General features: G+C 43.7%; 1 protein-coding gene across 3 annotated transcripts in view; it reads right to left on the minus strand.

Moving 5' to 3' along the window:
* The window catches only part of CFAP20 (cilia and flagella associated protein 20), a 476,007-nt gene that overhangs the window by 5,263 nt on the left and 449,220 nt on the right, over positions 1 to 21,524 (minus strand). The gene's annotated exons all lie outside the window — the stretch shown is intronic.

The following is a 21,524-nucleotide window of genomic DNA, read 5'->3' on the forward strand; positions in this document are numbered from 1 at the left end:
AGATATAAACCATGGAAAAAGGCTTCTTGACCAGATAGGTGGACTTGGCTGAGGACCCTTTTCAGCCACAATCTGGGTGCAAATGCAAAGTTAGAGAAACAGCAGAAATGAGAGTCATTCAGTTAAGAAAATAATAGTAATTCAGGCACAGAAAGGCAGTCAGCATTTTGGTTTTGCGAATGTATTTGGTGAGGTGTGATTGGCTGCATTACTGTAGGAAGCTGATTAGTTTCATACAGTTATGTGTTTTGTTTTATTTTAATTTTGTTATTTTGGGACAGGGGTATGTGGATTTGGTGGTCATGACTGGCTACATTAGCAAGGCTGACGAGCTTGAAAGGGGGCATGTGAATTGGGTAATTTATAGAAGGTAGCCAATAGGCTTCCTGCAGTTCGCAGAATTCTTTTTTTCTCTTCACTTGAAGAGCAGAGGGGGGTGCCATACCTGAAATCAACGGTTCCTTTCATACTGAGCAGGATTACTATTGCAACAGCACATTATCAGCAAGGTAAAACTAACCTGTCTCACAAAGATCTAAACCCCAGCTCATGTTCCCTATTAGTTGTGAACAGTGCAAAGATTGGTGAATTCTGCTTCACAATGGCAAGAAGAGCTGACATAAAGGATCAAAAAGCAATATCCCTATAAATGCTTGGCTGCCATATATCCCTATAAATGCTTGGCTGCCAGAAGCCAGTTATCCCTGTGGTAACCTTTCTGACACCACCTGCTTAAAACCAAAAAAAGCCACTAGGATCATGAGACCCCACTTTCACTGTCTGTATTCATACTGAAAATAAAGATCATTCCACGGGAGGTTTCTGTCCTCCCTGAGCTTGCCTTAGGGCAGATGCACTACTACAGGTGTACCAGCCCAGTTAAACTCCTCACCTGCCACTGTCCACTAAATGAGCCAGCTATGTCTCTGCTTGTGCCTGTCCGTCTCCTAGATACCTTACACTTTTTTTCCCTAATGACTGTGCTCGCCAAGCAAAGTCCAAAGAGTCTGTGGTGACTGACTGCTTTGGATCAGGTGGTTAGAAGGGGAGACCGGGATTCAGAAACATCTGAGGTCTTCAGAGTGATCTTTCTCCTCACAAATCCCAGAACTGGAATTTGAAAGAATAATGGCTATTGGTACTGTGACCAAAGAGACTTCAGATATCACTGCATCTTTCCCATGTAGAGTCTTGAAAGAGGTGCCAAAAGAATCACACATGCCACAAGACCAAGAATCCTGAGCTACTTCCTGGCAGTGACTGAAGTCTGATAGGAAAACCTAAGGAACAGATCTACATACAGATTGTTTTTTTTCATCCTGTTGATCAGCAGCTCTTTGTATCGAGGTGCCTAGCAGACTCCCCAGGAAGAAAATCCTATGTGATGGAGTGAAAAAAGACTTTTCAATGTTCACTTGGAACCCCAGCCTGTGTAGACACTATCAATGTAACATGAACTCCTCAACTGGGTGAAAGACTGCAAATATGAGCCAGTCATCTAAATATGAAAAAATATGGATACCCTGTAGCATGCAATAGGCTACGACAGGAGCTAGACACTGCCAACACTCTTGGAGTAGTGCACAACCTGAAGGGTAAGGCACAAAACTGGTAATGTGATCCAGACACAAAAAAGTCTCAGAACCCATTTATCTGAAACAATTTGCTGCTAAAGAGAAAAACTGAGATTCAGACTTTCTGGAAAGGATAAGAGACCACCAGGGTTTGACTTCCTGCCTTTTTTCTTGGTTAACTCCCTGACATTTCCTTTTAAACTTCTGCTTATTCAGAATTCTACTAAGACTTAATTTTGTTTCTTGCCAAAACTGGACGAGGGAGCAGAAACTTCCTTGGAAACTTTGAAGGAAGAGAGGCTGAAAAATCTGGAAGATTCCCTGAATCAACTTACCTCTCTCGTACCATTTTTAATGATGTCTGCAGGAGATGGTCTAAACACTAATTCTCTATCCATGGAAGAATTTAAAATCTCACTTTTATGTCATCTGGAAGATTCTGAGAATGCAGCCATGCTAACCTCCTTAACACAGTACCAGTGGCATCAGCCTAAAAAAAGGAATAGTAACCTGAGAAATAGAAGAATCAAAACCACCAAAGCAGCTTTTTACCTCACGAGTGTGCTGTATATAAAAAACATTCCTCATACTCTCACAATTTCTTAGAATATATTTTAACATATCAGCCTGACAATTTAAATTTCTAAAAATACATGGAAGTTCCCCTCAAACACCAAAACACCACAGACCGCCAGCGCACAAGACTGCTGCAACTGACACAGCACCCAAGACACATAGCAACACCAGTGTCCAAATACCAAGCCCTTTAGGCGCAACACTCAAACCAAATTTTCTTGTCAATGGAGACTCCATAGTGACACACTCGACTGTTCCACTCACAAGTTTAAAGGAGAATGTCACTGTCAGCTGCTTGTCAGGTGCCAGGATTCGTCAGATCAAGCATACACTCAGATTTCTCTGCAGCAACTACCATTATGACTCTTTCATTGCTCATGCTGGAGTCAACGACCTGAGCCGTACCTCGATGGACTATATAGAGAGAGACATGATTGAGCTCTCTGACTGTGTCCCAGGCAGGTATGTCCCTACTCCTGAGCAGCATACTTCCCTCACCTAGAATGATGCCACAGTATAAACAAAAATTGATCAATTTCAATAATTGGCTTAGTTTTTGGTGTCATTCCAAGGGGATCCAGTTTATCAGACTGGGACGACATGGTCATCAAACCTTGCTGCTTTGCCAGAGTTGGTTTGCACCAGAGACTACGCTTTAGGCTTTTGGTAAAGGGTCTCGTCTCCCCCATAGTTGTCAGACTGGGATAACATGGTCAAAAAACCTTGCTGCTTTGCCAGAGACGGTTTGCACCAGAGACTACGCTTTTGGCTTTTGGTAAAGGCCCTCGTCTCCCCCATAGAGCCTTTAGGCACTGTCTCAAAAACAAAATTGCTGACGTGAAAATTGCTAATCATAACAAAATAAGAGTTATACTGCTAAATGGTAAAAGCTTAAACCAAAAACTGCACACCCTGGAAGAACTCCTATCATTGCAGGATGTAGATGTCTGTGCAATCACAGAAACCCGGTTAAAGGCCTCAGAGTACCCTGGCCTTGCAAGGCTACAATGCCTTCCACACCTTCAGACTGCAAAACTAATGTGGGAGAACCAAAGGAGGCGGTGTTTCTATCTACATTAGAGATAAATTCACCTCCCAACTAGTCAGACAGGACAACTCCATTGAGTTACTCCAAGTTCAGATTACTGTGGAAAGACCCCCGTTCAAGTCCTAACTAGTTACAGATCCCTCTCTATGGATCATAATACACACTAGGCCTACTTGACCAAACTGGAGTTGATCCAAATATTGCCAAACACACTGGTCATGGGGGATTTTAATTATCCCACCATCAGGTGGGAAACATACTCTAGCCCTAACTCACTAGCACAAAAGTTCACTGACTTTGTTAACTCAAATGCCCTGGAACAAATTGTTCAATCCCCAATAAGAGGAGCAAACATATAAAGTCTAGTCCTCACTAACATGACAAACAGATGCACCACTGCAACTATCAGACCCTCACTAGATAAATCTGACCACAAATCAGTCAACTTCAAACTGGCACTAACACCAGAGCTCACAAAGGGTGAAGTCAGACTAAAAAAACTTCAAGGCAAACTATACCCTCCCAAGAGAAAGTATAAATGCATTCCAGGCACCACCCTTAGCTGGAAGTGGTAACACCAAAGATTGCACTAAAGCCCCGTACAATCACTTGTATAAGTGTATAGACTTGGCTGTTCCAGACAGAATCAAAGTCAGAGGCCCAAGTAAAAACAAGCTGTCCTGGTGGACATCCAGCATCAAATTTTACAACAAATGCAAAAAGTTGCTGTCTAGGAAAACTAAGCAATGGAAATGCAACCTCCCTCAACAGGCAAATAAGAAAACATGTCAAATCCTCCAAGGGTAACTGAGAAAAACTTGGCAATCACAGCCAAGAATAACCATAATGCCTTTTACAGCTATGTATGCAGCCTAAATCATAGGACCCAAGCATGCGCCAAACTAGTGATTAATGGTACTACACACACTGATCCTGCAGATAGCAAACTTGCTGCCGGACAGATATGGTGAAAATTTCTCTCCTTTATCCCCTCCAAACATATCACAAACCTTGCCCCCAGCCCCCCACCCTACACATCTGAAGAGCAGGTCACTAAACCCTCGTCTAGAGCAAAAGACACAGCCTCTGTGGGACCAGGTGGCATCCCAAGCTGTCTTCTAAACAAACAAAACATGAACTAGCATCACCCTTAAGTACCCTATTCAATCACAGCTTAATCACAGGCAATGTTATTCCCCTCCACAAAGGTGGCTTAGCAACAGACCTGAGGAATTACAGACACACAAGTCTGGCAGGCCTCATCTGTAAGGCCACAGAACATATCAAAGACCTCAAAGACACAGGCAACCTCCAAGCCCTGGATCTGACCTAATTCAGCTTCAAGGGCAGATTCTGCCCGTTAAACCAGGTAGATTTCTTCAAAAATGTGACCAGGGTCACTGACAAGGGCAAATCTGTGCACACAACATACCTTAACTTGGCCAAGGCCTTTGACACAATCCCACACTCAGACATTGCTGATAAACTTAGCAAACTGAATGTAAACCCCTTTACTGAAAGATGGTTTGCCAACTAGCTCACAAACCAGTCAAACACTATCAAAGTGGGTGACTCCACATCAACCAGAAGACCTGCCCCCAGTGGGGCACCACAAGGGTCAGTGCTGGGCCCCCTACTGTTTGATATATACTTCTCATAAGTTCAGGCCAAAAATAAGGGGCTGTAGCTGACCAAATTTGTGGACTACAAACTGGATGAAACTGAGTCTCCAAATGTCAGTATACTTCAGGAGGGTCCTACACAGACCAATGACTGGCGTCTTTATCACAGTCTCAAACTAAATGCAAAGAAATCCATCATCATTTCCTTTGGTAAAAACAATGTCCCTTCATACCATCAAATTAACAGTACCCTATGGACCTATGAAGTAGTAAGGGATCTGAGATCACAAGTAGACTACAACCTTAACTTTGATCACCATGTGTCTACTGTAGTAAGGAAGGCCTTCTACATATCACACTTGATTAGCAAAGGCATCACCTCGAGAGCAAAGGAGGTTATATCCCTTCTATAATTGAGTATAATGCCCCTTTTGGCATGTACCACACAAAGCACCTGCAGCAACTGGAGAGAGACCTCAGAGGTTTCTAACAACCATCATCAAGGGACTCCAGCACGTGCCTTACACAGACCGACTAAAGTCCCTGTCACTATACTCAGTATCGTACGAACTTCTTGGGGGAGACTTATACTTGGGTTGCACATCTGACCCAAACCTAATGAATTTGCTGCATATCCTTAAATCAAATGGGACTACAGCTACCAGTTCTAGGGACTTAAATATGGCCTATTACTTGAATAGGATGTGCTGGAGGGACAGATTTGTCTCCCAGCAACTGCCGCATCTTTGGAATAGGCTGCCAATTCATGTGAAGCAGGGCACCTCTAGGATACTGTTCAAAAGGCACCTGGATTGAGTGGATGGGGGTACAGTAAATTCATACTGGGGATAGGGTGCACAGCTCTCCTGATATGGGCAGTCATTACTAAATGCAATCCTGGGTACTGACTACAGTATCTATCGTATTACATTGGGATGAAATGGCTAGGTTTGAAATGACCCATATGATCCTAAGTTGAAGAAGCAAACATTTTCCCCAAACTTAACAAAAGCTTTACCATCCTTGTCAGAAGGATAAAAATTAATAAAGTTTTCCTGCCATAACATTCCATCCGAGTTGTCGATCTTCATTCATTCTTGACTGCTTGGTTCCGGTTATGATCCTCAGAACTGACTCGGCCATTATAATAAGCTTGCGCCAGCCAGAAACTCTCTCAAGTCAAGGCTACCCATACTGCCTCTCATCCCTCCCCCTCAGATCGAGTTTGCCCATAAAGTAGAAAAATCATGAAAGCTTTGTCAGAGCAACAATCCTACTAGGATCCCAGGACTAGTTCTGAACCTCCAGGAGTCTTTTGGAGGAGGGGTAGGGGGGGGGATATCAAGAATGAATGAAGATCGACAACACCGATGGAACATTATGGTAAGAACATAACTTCTTTATCTGTTGTGGTCAATCTTCATTCATTCTTGACTGCTGAAGACAGAGTTCCTAGCTACTTTAGACCTTGGGAGGCCCTAGGGAAGGATATTCCTGAGCACAATAGTGCCAAAGGATGCTCTTCCACTGGAGACTGTATCCAATTTGTAATGAGTGATAAAGGTATGGGGGGCAGCCCAAGCTGTGGCTGCACATATGTCAGCCATAGAAGCTCTGGAATGAAAGGCTACTGAAGTGGAACCAGACCTGGTAGAATGCGCATTAATTTTTGTTGATATTTCCAGCTTATTCTGGCTATAAACTAAGGTAATGCAATCTCTCAGCCATTTTGACGGGGTAACTTGAGACTGGTTTGCCCAGTCTGGTACTTGAAAAAGACAAACAGTTGGTCTGATTTTCTAAATGGTTTTGTTCTATCCAGATAAAAATGTAATTGTCTGTGTACGTCCAACAAATGTAAGCAATATTCTTGTTTGAGAAATTTGGGAAAAAGACTGGTAAATCTATGGTTTGATTAATATTGGCATCTGACACTACTTTAGGTAGAAAGGAGGGATTAGTTCTGAGCGATACTCTCTTTCTAAAAAAATGATATACACATGTCTAACACACAGGGCCTGCAACTCTGAAATTTTCCTGGCCGAAGTGATGGCCACTAGGAATAGAGTCTTCCAAGATAAAAATGTGATATCACAGGTGGCTGCTTCCTCGAAAGGCTGACGGACCAAACACTGCAAGACCAACATTAAATTCCAGGGCACAATGGCTCTCTGAAAGGCAGTTTCAAATGTAGAGCGCCCTTAAGAAAAGTTTTGCATAGACAGTGAGACATCAAGGAATGGTCATTGAACTATTGTGGAAATTTGAAATGGCAGCTAAATGAACTCTAATGGAAGAAGTAGAGGCTCCCAAATGAAATAAGGTGGTTAGGTATTCCAAGACCCTATCGATCGAGGCTGAGAAAGCATAAATACCTTTTTCATAAGACAAAAACACAAATCTCTTCCATTTACTAAGTTAACGTTTTCTGGTGGAAGGTTTATGAGAAGCCAAAAGTATCTTTTGAAATGGGGAAGGTAAATAATTTCACCTGGCAATTACTGGAAGTGGAGGAACAGCTTGAGATTTTGTAGGTCGGGGTGGACCAGGCTATGAGGATGAGATAACAGGTCCGGAGTTGGATCCAGAATCCACAGGTGGTGAAATAAGTGAGGCCAGAGAAAGGGAAACCAGACTTGATGGGGCCGATAAGGTGCAATGAGAATCACTTTGCTTCTCAGCCATTGGGCTTTCTTCAGAAACTGGGGAAATTAGAGGGATTGTTGGGAAAGCATAAAGTCGTCCTAGGGGCCAATCATAGAGATGAGCATCTCTTGGGGCCTCCCCTAGAGGGGGAGCTAGGGCAAAGTAGCTGCTGCATTTGTGGAAAGGTAAACAGGTCACAGCACAGCTGACCTCATAGACGAAAAATCGTCATCGATACATTGGGACTGAGAGACCAATCGTGAGGCAGGAGAATGAACCTACTCAATTTGTCTGCAATCATGTTGGAGTGCCCAGAAATGTGCATTGCTATCAGAAAGTGGTTTGGAGGGGATTGCCCATTGACAAACACTTAGGGCTTCCCAACAGAGGGTAGGATCTGGTCCCCCCGTTTATTGATGTACCAGACCACTGACATGTCTGACTGAATAGCAATGGTCCCTGAAGGGAGGTCAGACTGGAATGATTGTAACGGACTGCCCTCAGTTCTAGGATGTTCATATGCAAATTGGCCTGTTGAGGGGGACCAAGTGCCTTGGGCTGTCTTTCCTTGAAAATGCCCCCCCCCCCACCGCCACCCCATCAGGGATGCATCTGTGGTCACTACAGCCTTGGGCTGAAAGTGGGGAGGAAGTGTGACTCCATAAATTCTCTTCTGACTTTATCTGCCAAGGTAAGTCCTGCTTGCATCGGTTGGTTATATGGACTATGTGGAACACTAGGTGAGTTAAAAGTGACCACTGTAATGCCAGGAGCCATTGAAGCAGGCTCATGTGGTACCTCACCAGAGGAACTAGGGTGATTGTTGCAGCCATGGACCCAAGGAGCTGTAACACTAGACGAGCCAGAACTTTGTCTTGAGAGAGTATCACTTGAACTTGTGTCCTCAAGCTTACCAGTTTGTGAAGAAGAAGAGCAAACATGCAGGATTTTGTGCTTAGTCTTGCTCTGATGAATTCTATGTCCTGTGTGGGGAGTAGTTTTGGCTTTTCTCCATTTACAGAGATGCCTAGGCACTCTGCAAGCCTTACAATGGAGTCCAAGGTGGAAAGCACCAGATGCCTGGTGGGGGGCGTTGAGGAGCCAGTCGTCTAAATATGGAAACACACGGAATCGCTGCAGTCTTAAGTGAGCTGCTATCACTGCCATGCATTTGGTGAACACCCTGGAGGCTGCGGTGAGACCAAAGGGCAGTGCTCGAAATTGGAAAGGACTGGCTCCTAACCAGAAGCAGAGGTATCTTCTGGTGCGTTTGTCCATTTTTGTGTGTTAATACGCATCCTGAAGATCTATAGAGCACATCCAATCACATTTTGCCAGAAAAGGAAGGATAGACAAACAAAAAGGGTGGAAAATCAGATGAACACTCCTGTCCAAGGAAAAGAAAAGGCATCAGTCTTCCAGGTCTTCTTGCATGGAGTCTTGCAGCAAAATTATGACAGCAGATTGTACAGACAAGGAGCAAAAAGGTCTTGAGATTTCCCAACAGAAGGATCAAATACTGAAAGACTCCCTCTTTTAAATCCATGTTGCAAGTCTATATCTGGTTAGGCGTTCAAAAAGCTGATCATAAATCAGTTTATAGAATGTCACTTTGACTGGGAAAAACAGGGATACTGGGCAAAAGTCCTGTGGGGACGTGGCTGAGGAAGTCTTAGGAACAGAAATTATAAAGGAGTACTTGGGGAAAAAAGGGGGGGAGGAAGGAACACTTCTGGAGGGGACAGGTTGAAGATGTATGCAAAAGATTTAGTACTTTGCCAGGCATTCTCGGTGTTGGGGGGTGTAAAGCTGTTTAGACACTAAATTTAAAACAAATCCAGTCTCCAATATATTCCTAACAGATTTTACGGACATCTCCCCTGAAATAAAATGAGGAGGCTAGTCAGCTGAATAAAACTTCAATAAGCTCAGCCAATATCAAAACAGCTCCATTTCATACCTGCAATACACAATGGAAACAAATTAAGTGATAAACACACAAGATAAGGGATGCCACTAAGTCCCAGGGTAAAGTCTAAACTGTATATAGTACACTCAAGCGTGTGAAAATCAAGACACTTGACAGCTTTCAATCTGCAAATGTGAATACTTCATTTTCCAGGACATTCACCTACTTTATTAACACTTCAGACATAATTAACTGGCTCACATGGCTAGTCTTATGATGACTGAGTTTATGAATTATTCATGATTCAAATACATTTCTTAAATTAGTACCAAGAAAAATCAAACATGCTGACTCCAAACACAGTCAAGAAGAGCAGCAAAAATTGCTAAGTTCCAAACAGGCAGCAAAGGAACAAGTAATCCAAAATCCAAACACAGAGACCTGGAAACTGTATAGAAAATGAACTTTTAATATAAAAAATAAAAGCAGATGAGCACTTTCGCATACAGCTTCTTCAGATCTTTAGTAAAACACACAGCACACTAATGTTTAAACAGTATTACATAAGCAGACCTACATCACACTAACAAATAAAAATCCTCCAATGTAAGTAAATGGAGAGCATTCTATACAAGAAAAGCCAAAGCACTTAAAGAGCAATATACGCAAAAGCATCTAAATATATAAAATAAAAATAAACTACAAATACAGTCATACTTTCTGCGATCTACAAGACTTTAAAATAGGTTTAATAGAAACATGTTCATTCAGGCCAGGTTCACAATCTGTCCTGAAGTTAAGAATCCATTTCAGCTCTGTTTTCTCTGTTTTACTAGTAACGTCACCTAATCGCTCTGTGGAAACAATCAATAGCCATAAACCTGTAGACAGCACCTGCTTGCATAATATGCCTAGCTAATACATTGGTCTCACTATACCTCCTAATACAGTATACGTGGTCTCAGATTCTGTCATGAAGACATCTACTTGTCTTCCCTATATAAAACGCAGCATATATAGTGCAGTAAGCCAGATAAAACAGTTAGCTGTAACTTTAAATTTGAACAGTTGTCATGAGTAGGGAATATAAAAAGCTAATAGAGTCATCAATAAAAGGGCATTAATTACATCTCCCACAGGGATATGTACCAGGGGACAAATGTTCCTCATCAAAACTACAGGAACTCCTGTGGTAACACAACATCTGTTTAAGAAATAAGGAGTTCTTATAATAAAAATGAGGCCTCTCATGCACCAGCCGTGCTACATCAGAATCAGTCATAATAATATTCCAATTTCTATGAAAAATGTTTACAATGTCTGTTATAAGTGAATGTCAAACCTGTTCGAACAGGATCTGAAGCAGTGCACAAAACTCTTTTTTTTCTTATGGGTGACCCATAATAAGGTTTTCGAGTGTGGGTCTAAGCATCATTCCTTCCCTAGAGTCCTTTTCTATCCCTTTCTTAGTGTACCCTCTTCTTCCAAGATCTCGTTTAAACCCCTCAACAAACTCTCTACATTATTCATACAGGAAATGCTCATCGTTTGTCCTTTAATAGTCTTAAAAACATGGTATGGATGCATGCTAGATAGATGAACAAAGTGTGGTTTGTAACACTCTTTCCTATAAAGTCAGGTAGAAAAGCTGTCAGTACCACTTCTAGTAAGCCTTACATCCAAAATATCCATTATATCTGATGAATATTTCATGGTAAAGCTTAGAAAAGTTGTTGTAGTGTGCAAGAAGTCTACAAACTCAAACAATTCAGCAGATATCCCCAATCATAAAATAAAGAGGTCAACCACGATCTATCTGTAGAAGAGAACATGCTCCTTATACCCAGACTAATCTAAGAGGACACCCCTCTCTAACTGGGCTAGCACCATGTTGGCATAGCTGTCTGCACAGGAAGTGCCCATGGCCAGCCAACAAGCAGGAAATAATAAAAGTTATGTCCTAACAACAACATTTCATCTGTGTTGTCGATCTTCATTCATTCTTGGCGAATAGGACTGTGTTCTGACTCCGAACTGGCTTGCCCATTACACAGCTCGTGCCAGCCAAAAACTCTCAAGCTAAGGTTCTATCCGCAATGCCCCTCTCTCCATTACCTCAGATCGAGTTTGCAGCCAAAGTAAGGGAAAATCAGAAGTCCTGTCAAAGGTAAAACCTACAAGCCTCCCAGAACAAAAGTCCGATCCTTCTGAAGTCCTTTGGAGTGGGCAGGAGGGTGGGATGCCAAGAATGAACAAAGATCGACAACAAAGATGGAACGTTATGGTAAGAACATAACTTCTTTATCTGGTGTTGTCAATTTCATTCATTCTTGATGAATGGGACACAGTCCTCAACTACTTTTGATCCTGGATGGCTCTAAGGAAGGATATTCCAGAGCACAATAGAGCCAAAAAGATGCTCTTCCCCTGGAGACCATATCTAATTTGTAATGAATGATAAAGGTATGGGGAGTGGCCCATGTTGCGGCTGCACATACTTCTTCCACAGAAGCCTTGGAATGAAAAACAGCTGAAGTGGATACAGATCTGGTCAAATGCACTCTAACTGGCACAGGCAGCTTGAGTTTATTATGACTACAGATAAAGTAACACAATCCCTAAGCCATCTTGATAAGGTAACTGAGACCGGTTTACCAAAAGTGGGGTCTGAAAAGGATATGAATAACTGATCTGACTTTCTAGATTCTTTAGTGCTGTCCAAGCAGAAATGCAATTGTCTGTGGACATCTAGCAGATGCAAACAGGATTCACCTTTATTTGAAAAATTTGGAAAGAAGACGGGCAAATCTATAGTATGGTTAATATTAGATTCTGAGACCACTTTAGGAAGAAAGGACGGCTTGGTTCTTAATGACATCCTATCCTTGTGAAAAATCATATAAGGGTGTTTCACACAAAGCCTGTAATTCAGAAACTCTCCTGGCAGAAGTGATGGCCACAAGGAAGAGAGTTTTCCAAAACAGAAATCTGAGGTTGCAGTATCTGCTGGCTCAAAGGGCTGTAGGACTAAAGATTGTAGTACTAAGGTCAAATCCCATGGAGCTGCAGGATCTTTGAATGGGGGTTTTAGAGGTAAAGCACCTTTAAGAAAGATTTTGCATAAACGAAACATCAAGGTACGGTCATCAAACCCATTGTGAAAATTGGAAATGGCTGCTAATTGGACTTCAATGGTGGAAGTAGTAGCTCCCAGTTCAAATAGTGACGCCAAAAATTCCAAGACCTTGTCAATGGATGCTGAAAAGGGATCTATATTTTTTGTATGGGCCCAAATTGAGAATTTCTTCCATTTGTTAAGACAGAGTTTCCTAGTGGATGGTTCATGAGAAGCCATAAAGATCTTTTGCACTCTGATGAAAGTAATCTGTTCTGCCTGGCAATTAATGGAATTGGAGATACCAAGCCGGCAGCTTGAGATTGTGGAGACTGGGATGCAGCAATCCCTGGGGATGAGACAGCAGGTCTGGAACTGGGTCTAGAATCCAAGGACGGTGCACTAGGCGAGGCCAAAGAAGGGGAATCAGACTTGATTGGGCCAATAGGGAGCAGGGAGGATCACTTTGCTTCTCAACCTTTGGGCTTTCCTCAAGAACTAGGGAATCGTCGGAATGAGGGGAAAGGCATAAAGTCGTCCAGGGGGCCAATCGAGGAGGAGTGCATCTGTCTAGGCCTCCCCTATGCGGGGGAATTAGGGCAAAATAGCTGCTACATTTTGTTCATTGGAGGGGCGGAAAGATTGCAGCAAGGCTGGCCCCAACGACGAAAGATTTTCATCGCTATGTTGTGATTGAGAGACCACTGGTGAGGCAGGAGGACACACATGCTCAGTTTGTCCACAATCACGTTGGAGCTTCCCAGGATATTCGTTGCTATCAGGAAGCGATAGCCCATTTCCAAATCCCAAAGGCTTCCCGACAGAGGGTAGTGTCTGTTTCCTCCCTGCTTGTTGATGTACCTGACAACTGACATGTTGTCCGACTGGATTGGAACTGTCCCCGAAGGACAGACTGAAAGGCTTGCAATGCTAAAAGCACTGCCCTCAATTCTAGGATGCTGATGTGCAGATTGGCCTCTTGCCATAGTTCCCAGAGCTTGAAGTACGAGAAGAGCAGTAACCTTGTTTTCGGAAATGATTATCTGTACCCAAGACCTTAATTTTTGTAGACTGTGGAGAAGAAGAGAGGCTATACAAGAAACTGTATTTAAGTCTTACTCCTATAAATTCTAGATCCTGTGTAGGAGTTAACTAGGACTTTTCTGTGTTGACTGAAATGCCCAAATATTCGGAAAGGTGAAACACTAAGTCTGTGGCATGAAGCAGTAGATGCCTGGAGGGGGTGGTGAGGAGTCAGTCTAGGTATGGAAACGCATGGAATCAGCACAGCCTCAAGTGAGCTATTACCATTGCCATACATTTGGTGAAAACCCTGGGGGTTGTGGTGAGACCAAAGGGCAGCCCACGGAATTGGAAATGACTGGCTCCTAGCCAGAAGCGGAGATACCTCCTGGAGTGTTTGCCCATCTTTATGTGGTAATACGCATAATGAAGATCTAGAGTACATCCAATCGTTCTTCTCCAGAAAGAGAAGAAGAGACTGAACTGTGACCATCCAAAATTTTGTCTGCTGAAAAAACTTGTTCAGAAGGCTGAGATCTAATATTGGTCTCCAGTACCCTGTCTTTTTTTTCACTAAAAAGAACCTGGAGTAAAATCCGGATCCTATTTTAGTCTGGTGGGACTTCTTGGATGACTCTTTTTTCAAGCAGCTTTTAAATTTCTACTGCTGCTAGATCCCTTTGATGGGGTGGAACATAGAGGATTCGCTTTTGGGACTTTGGTAAGAGACTGAAGGGAATCTTGTAACCTCTGGTGTTAATTCTCTGCACCCAGTCTGAAGTCATCATTAGCCAGGCTGTTTGGTGCAGTGAGAATCTTCCCCGGACTGCTTCCAGAGGTAAGCAAATTGGGCCTCCATTCAGGAGCACTGGTAGGGTTGTCTGGAGAAGGAATCTCTGGAGCCCTGATTACAGGGACCCCCTCTGCCATGGGGAGGGTGTCTTCCATTAGAACTCTCTCCTCTGCCCAGAGGGAAGTAATCACCACGTGCCCCAAACAGGCCTTTGAGATTTTTTGAACCACATTTTTCCACTTCCTGATTACTAGAATGGATCATTAAGGAGTAGAGAAACGAATGCCCACAGCAGACAGGGTCTTTCTGTCTTTCACAAGTGGCTAGAGTGTCTCTAACTTTGGGGCCAAACAAGGAAGATCCGTCAATAGGAGCATTGATGGCAATGCCTGTACCTGCTGCCTTAGACATTCCTTTGGCTGCATGAGCCAATAAGCAGCATGGACGAGTTTGATATAGACTCCAGGGAGGCAAGCTGGGAGGGCAATTTTATCCTACACTTCGTGAGACACAGCTCCTGCATGGGTATCCAATAGCTCTTTTATCAGACCCCTATGGAGTCTAGTGAAGTGTGCCATGAAATTCAAAGACCTGAGAGCGAAGGTCATAATGCAAAGACCTGCTTCCCAAACCTGTCCATCATCCAAGACTCTCTGTTAGGAGGATGGACAGTGGAGCTGTCCACAAAGTTCTTTTTTGGTGGCGGCCGCCACCACCATGGCATCTACTGCTAATACCCTTCTCCAATGTGGTTGCTCTTCTGGTGCTGATATACTTATCTGGTCTCCAGGGAACTGGCTCTATGGAATCAGGAGCCTTCCACTCCTGCTGTATGACAGGCTTAATGAGATCGTCAGTGAGTGGGGTCACCCAGGAAGCAGATGGGTGAGCATGGAAAGCTTGCAAGAACAGATTTCTTAGAGACTGGGTTTAAGGGTTTCCAATCATCCCTATGTTTTAAGATTTCTTCCAAAGGAGACATAGTCAGGAGGTGACCTGGGGGAACCCTCCCCTTCATTGAAGTCTGTGTCTTCCATGACAGATTCTTCTGGAGAATCTAGATACTTCCTCTTGCAAGTCTTCTTATGGGATGGCTCCTCAGTGGGGATCTCTGAGGCAGACTCAGAAGAGGGACCCTGAACAGGGATGCCTTCCAGTTCCAGTGCCCACTGTCCCGACGCGAGAGATTTTTGTACCCTCTGGTTCACAGCTGCCACAATGGGACACTGGTGTAGATGGAGCCAGCTGAGGGCCCGGCGAGGCTAGAGCTCTCTCCATGATCTGGAAGCCAAGCCTACCTGAAGCAGGATGGGAGCCCAGAACAGAGAAAGACAACCTCGGAACTGGGATCATACCCTGCTCAGATGAGCCACCCTCCAAAACAGGAGCCGGGTAGGGTTTGAAACCATCAAGGCCCCAAGAACCAAAGACAGAGCCATGCAAACAACCAGTACCATGCTGTAGCCCCCAGAACTAACAGCCAAACCATGGTCCTGGGTGTCTATCGGGTCCAATGCAGCCAAAGACATCAGAGACGACCCCAGTACCGACGAAGGGGCTACTGTCGGCACAGAGACATGTGGAACTGGGATAGTCGAAGTGGTGGGCTCCAAATCTTGAAAAGAGATCAGAGGAGGATAATCCAAAAGAGTCCTAGGAGGATATGCCTCGGCTCCAGAAAGGAGGGAGGTCTGCGTTGGTGCCGGGAGACCCCTGGCCACGAAAAGCTGGTCCACCAATCTATGTCCATTTTGAAAGGACTTCTGGATGAACGGATCAACATTCCCGAGGGAGACTCTAGCTATCCATGAAAGGACTGGGAAGTTGACCAAAAAATGGGTCTACAGAAGGGGAATATATTGTTCTGGCTGGCAGAAATGCTTCGTACTTTGGCAATGTAGGCTGTGGAGGAGATTAAGAAAACTGAACTGAGTGAGAGGTCAATGAAGCTGGTGCTCACAAGACTGTTGGCGCCAAGTTGGCCAAGATTGGTGGAGAGACTGTTGGTACCAATGGGGATCTAACTGTCGGTGCTGAAGGTTGTTTTTCAGTCAATCATTTTTGCAGCTATAGTCCCTCAGTACTGAAGACACAGATGGAACTGGTGACTTATGAGATTTTGATTCCTGTGCCGATGGTGAGGTCGGCAATGAATGGCTTCTCTTTTTCGACTCAGGTATGGACAATTTGGAGGAGTCTGGCTTAGAGAGGGCTTCTTCAAAACAGGATTTCAGCAATCATTTTAACACAAGTATTTCAACGTTCTGCCAAAGTATGGGCAGTGAATCCCTGATAGATCTTACACCCAGTATCTAAGTGAGGTTTACCCATGCAGTATATACAGGAAAGATGCCAATCTGAATTGGCTCTGGGTGGAAGAGACAAGAAAATTGAGGATAATTTTAGTTTACTTTGCAGCATGGTGCAAGACAGAGTACATACAGTAGCAAGTTTGGCAGCTGGGGTAAAAAAAGGCCACACGGAAGAGTAAATGGTGTGTGATCATAATTGTTATGACAAGGAAACTGTCAATTTTCAGAGGTAATAAAAGAACATTAGCAAAGAACCGCAGAAATCAGTTGGCTTTCCCAGAGGTATTAAAAATCAGTTTCCTGTCCTGTTCAATTTTTCACAAATTTGCAGTCAGCAATGAACTTGTCTGTGACACCCATGCACTGGCTCAATAATCAAGGAGCCTCAATCCTCACCACTGGCACTAGTGAGGGATGAAAACGATCGGAGGATGACAAGTACACACACAGTAAAATGCAATTTCCCTTAAGAGCACACGGAGATCACAGTCAGTCTGGGGCTGGTTTCCCACTCTCTCTCTCCAGAACCCCAATAAGACTCCCCACTGGCACAGCTATAGAGTTGAGTCCTTAGCCAGGGTTCAAAGCCAAGTCACTTGGAGATTTGATTTATATATATATATATATATATATATATATATATATATATATATATATATATATATATAGATATATACACACACATGTATATAAATAAATATAAATACCTGGGAAAGGCTGACACAGGTTTACTAGCTATGCCCAGTTATGCTCAGACTACAAGGTAGTTATCACTGCCACCAGAGCACTTTAGCAGCTATTTTAAGGCCCTTACCAAAGGGTGACCAATCCTACTGTGTAATATTACTATTATCCAAATGGTAGTGTTGACCAAGACTTGCAAGGCTATTTAGCAGTGGCTTGTACAGTGTCACCAAATACATATGCAAGTACTCTAAGAGCTTAAACATGTGTCACAAATATCAGTCACAAAGGTTTAAATATATTTAATAATAAATAAAATAAGACAATACTCCATCAACACAGTTACTTCAGAGTTCAGAATCACAGTAAATATTTTAAAACATTGCAGGACTGCATCAAATAAATACAGAAAACATCTAAACTAATATTTACTGCATTCCTATATGGATCTAATTATATACTATTAGCAAGGCAACTGAAGATGATGGTGATGATGAGTGGATGCTCTTGCTAGGTCCAAGACAAAATCCAAAATGCAAAGTCTCTCTCTGAGAGAGTTCTTAAATCAATATCACATATTACTGTTGGGTTAGCTTGGATGACATCACTTTTTATCACCTGACTTTAGCTCCCAAGCTAAACTAGAAACTAACATATCTGTGTTAAAAATAAATATCTCTCAGATGTGCAGCTGCTAGGACGCCATAGATCAATAAAACACTTTACATTTTAAACACAGTAAATACTTCTCTAAAGACAAGAGAAAAAACTTCTAGCTCTAGACATCCTGTCTTCTTGCTGCAATGAAACTAACCTTTATAGCATATTGTAAAGCACTTAATTTCAAATTATTTTCTTGAAGTTTTGTAAGTTAATCTTCTATGTTCCAGCAGGGCATGCTGTAGTGGCATTCTTAAAGCTCAGTACAGAACATACAGTTCTGTATAAATCATATCAATATTCACAAATGACAGAATTATTTACAAAATTCCAGAAAGCTGGACTGGCAGTGTCACATTTCTGCCCTCCCCTAAAACTCAAGCTAGTTTTTCAAGTGACCCTTGAGATAACGTTGCTTGAGAGAGTTGAGCCTATCTGGGAATACCTTACCCCATTCCCGGTCTTGAGAGCCCATCTCCATTGGCATTGCTAACCCCACTGTGGTGCTGCACTGTCATATCATATGCTTACAACCCTAAGCTCCACCTTAGTAACTTGGCATTTTGCTGGCTGGCTCAATGTAGCCATGTTAAGGGGTTGTGGTCTGCAACTACAGTGAATTTCCTTGCATACAGACAAGGCTGAAGTTTCTGTAGTGCCCCCACTATGACTAGGCATTCCTTTTCTACAGCTGCATAGCATTCCTCCCTGGGTTGGAGCCTACAACTGAAATATACCACTGGTTGCTCTTCTCCCTCTGAGGAAACCTGGCTAAGTACAGCTGCCACTCCAGGGTTTGAAGCATCCACCCGCACAACAAATTATTTGTGGCAATCCGGAATGGCTAACACAGGGGGTCCTCCCAAAGCTCCTTTAAGCTTCTGGAATGCCTGCTCACATGCTGGGGTCCACACTACCTTATCTGTCCTCTTTTTCCTTGTCAGGTCTGTGAGGGGAGCAGCTATGGTACTTATAATTGGGGACAAATTTCTGTAGTACCCTGCTGTCCCTAAGAATGCCCTCACCTGTTTTTTTGGTAACAGAGGCAGGCCATGCTGATATGGCTTCCACTTTGGCAGGTTCTCGCATGATCTTCCCACTTCCCACTCTATGTCCCAGGTAGGAGACCTCTGCCATACCAACCAGACATTTGCTGGGCTTAGTGGTCAACCCAGCCCTTTGTAGTCTGCTCAGCACCTCCCTGACATGCTGAAGGTGCTCTTGCCAGGAATGGCTCTAGATGGCAATACTATTTAGGTAAACAAAGGCAAACTCTCCTGCTAGGAGTCGCTCGGACATTTTTTATCCCAAAGGGCATCTTTGTGAACTCATACAAGCCAAAAGGAGTCACAAAGGCTGACCTCTCTCTAGCACTGGGAGTCAAGGGCACCTACCAGTAACCCTTGGTAAGATCAATGGTGGTAAGATACTTAACCCCACCCACCTGCTCTAGGGCTTCATCTGTCCCAGGCATGGAGGTAAGCATCTGACTCTGTGCAACTATTGAATTTCTTGTAGTCCACACAGAACCTGGTGCTGCCACATCCTTCTTTGGTACCAGCACCACTGAGGAGGCCCAGGAATTGCTGGACTCTTGAATTACCTCCATTTCCAATATTTCCTGTATCTCCTCCCTCAGAATCCGACTCTCTAAGGCACCCTATAAGGGGCCTGCATAATAGTCCTTTGGGGTCCTGTATCTACATGGTGCTGCACCAGGTGGGTACACCCTGGTTTCTCAGTGAACATGCCCCTGAACTCCAGTAACACTGTTCAGCTTTCTCAAACCTGGGTAGGGGATAGCGGTTGGAACATTGCTACCCCTTCCACTGATGTGTCAGTCCGAGCCTCACTGAGGAGATCAGTCATCAGATCCCCCTCAGACTCCTACTGCCATCGACTGCAAATACTCAGCACAAGGGCCTCCCTATCAAGATAAGGTTTCATCATATTAACATGGTAAAATCTGTGCCCTCTGTCTCCTGCCTAGCAGTTCTACCATGTAGTTAACACCACTGACTTTGCTTACCATCTTGTAGGGTCCCATACAAGCTGCCTGCAGCTTGTTGTCCGACAAGAATGAGAACAATTATCTGCTGCCCTACAGTGTACTCTCCAGCTCGAGAATTTTTGTCACACCAGACCTTTTTCTGCTGTTGGGCTTCTGCCAGGTTCTCCAGGGCCAAGCCCATGAGTTCCCTGAGCCTTGTCCTGAGGTTTAGGACATGCCACAACAGACTCCTTGTGGGATTCACACACCATCCCACTCATCTCAAATAAAATCTAGAAGTTCCCTCAAACTATGCCCATACAACCAAAAGGGTGAAAAACCCGAGGATTCCTGGGGCAAATATTTCTCCTACTCCCTCTTAAACTGGTCTGCAAATGCCTGTAGCATGGACTTCAGTGTAGAGTTTAACCTCTCAACAAAAACATTAGTCTGGGGACAGTAGGGTGTGGTCCTTAGGTGTCCCACCCCACAGTACTTCCACAAACAAGACAGCAGGTCTGACATGAAACTGGCACCTCTGTCAGTATTTCCTTTGGGAAACCAACCCTGCTGAAAATCTCTAACAAAGCATATGCCACATTTTCTGCCTCAACTCAGGACAGAGCCACCACTTCAGGGTATCTGGTAGCATAACCTACTACCACTAGAATCTTTTAGTTATGTACTTACCATAACGATAGATGTATGTGATCCATCTCGCCTATATTCATAACTGATGGGCTCGGAGCTGAGAATTGGATCCGACTCGGCCGATACACTAGCACGAAGTCTCTCATTGGCTGGGCCAACCCCCTTATCCCAAGATGCACCACGCCCAAACCCCCAGATCTTGTTTGCCCCACAACAACTCACTCACATGAGCCACTCCAACTGTACAATAGTGTTTCCTCCAGATCCAACAGGTAGGGGGAAGGAGGGTAGACAATGATGAATGTAGGCGAGATGGATCACATACATCTATCGTTATGGTAAGTACATAACTAAAAGATGTAATGCGATCCTATCTCGCCTACATTCATAACTGATGGGACAGCGTCCCTAGCACCTAGATCCTGGGAGGCTCACTGGAAAACACTCTGGAACCAAAGGATGCCCAACCTCTAGAGGCCACACCCAGTTTGTAATGAGAAATAAAAGTATGTGGAGAACCCCAAGTGGCCGCTGCACATATCTCATCCACCGAGAGTCTGGCGTGGAAGGCCACTGAAGTAGCCATAGCCCTAGTAGAATGCGCTCTAACTGGAAATGGAAGATCCCTTCCTGTTGATGCATAAATAAATGAAACACAATTCCTAATCCACCTAGCAATAGTGGTCTTAGTTACTGCTTTGCCAATCCTGTTATCTGCAAAGGCCACAAACAACTGGTCTGATTTCCTCTGCTGCTGTGTCCTATCCAAGTAAAACCTCAGTTGTCTATGCATATCCAACTGATTAAGTCTGTATTCTGCCTTGTTGGAAAATTTTGGAAAGAAAACTGGTAGCTCTATAGATTGCTGCAGACAAAGAGCAGAAGAAACTTTCGGAAGAAATGACAGGTTTAGTCTTAGAG

Source organism: Protopterus annectens, chromosome 8.part0, assembly GCF_019279795.1.
Source record: "Protopterus annectens isolate FY-2018-M chromosome 8.part0, PAN1.0, whole genome shotgun sequence".
Lineage (NCBI taxonomy): Eukaryota > Metazoa > Chordata > Ceratodontiformes > Protopteridae > Protopterus > Protopterus annectens.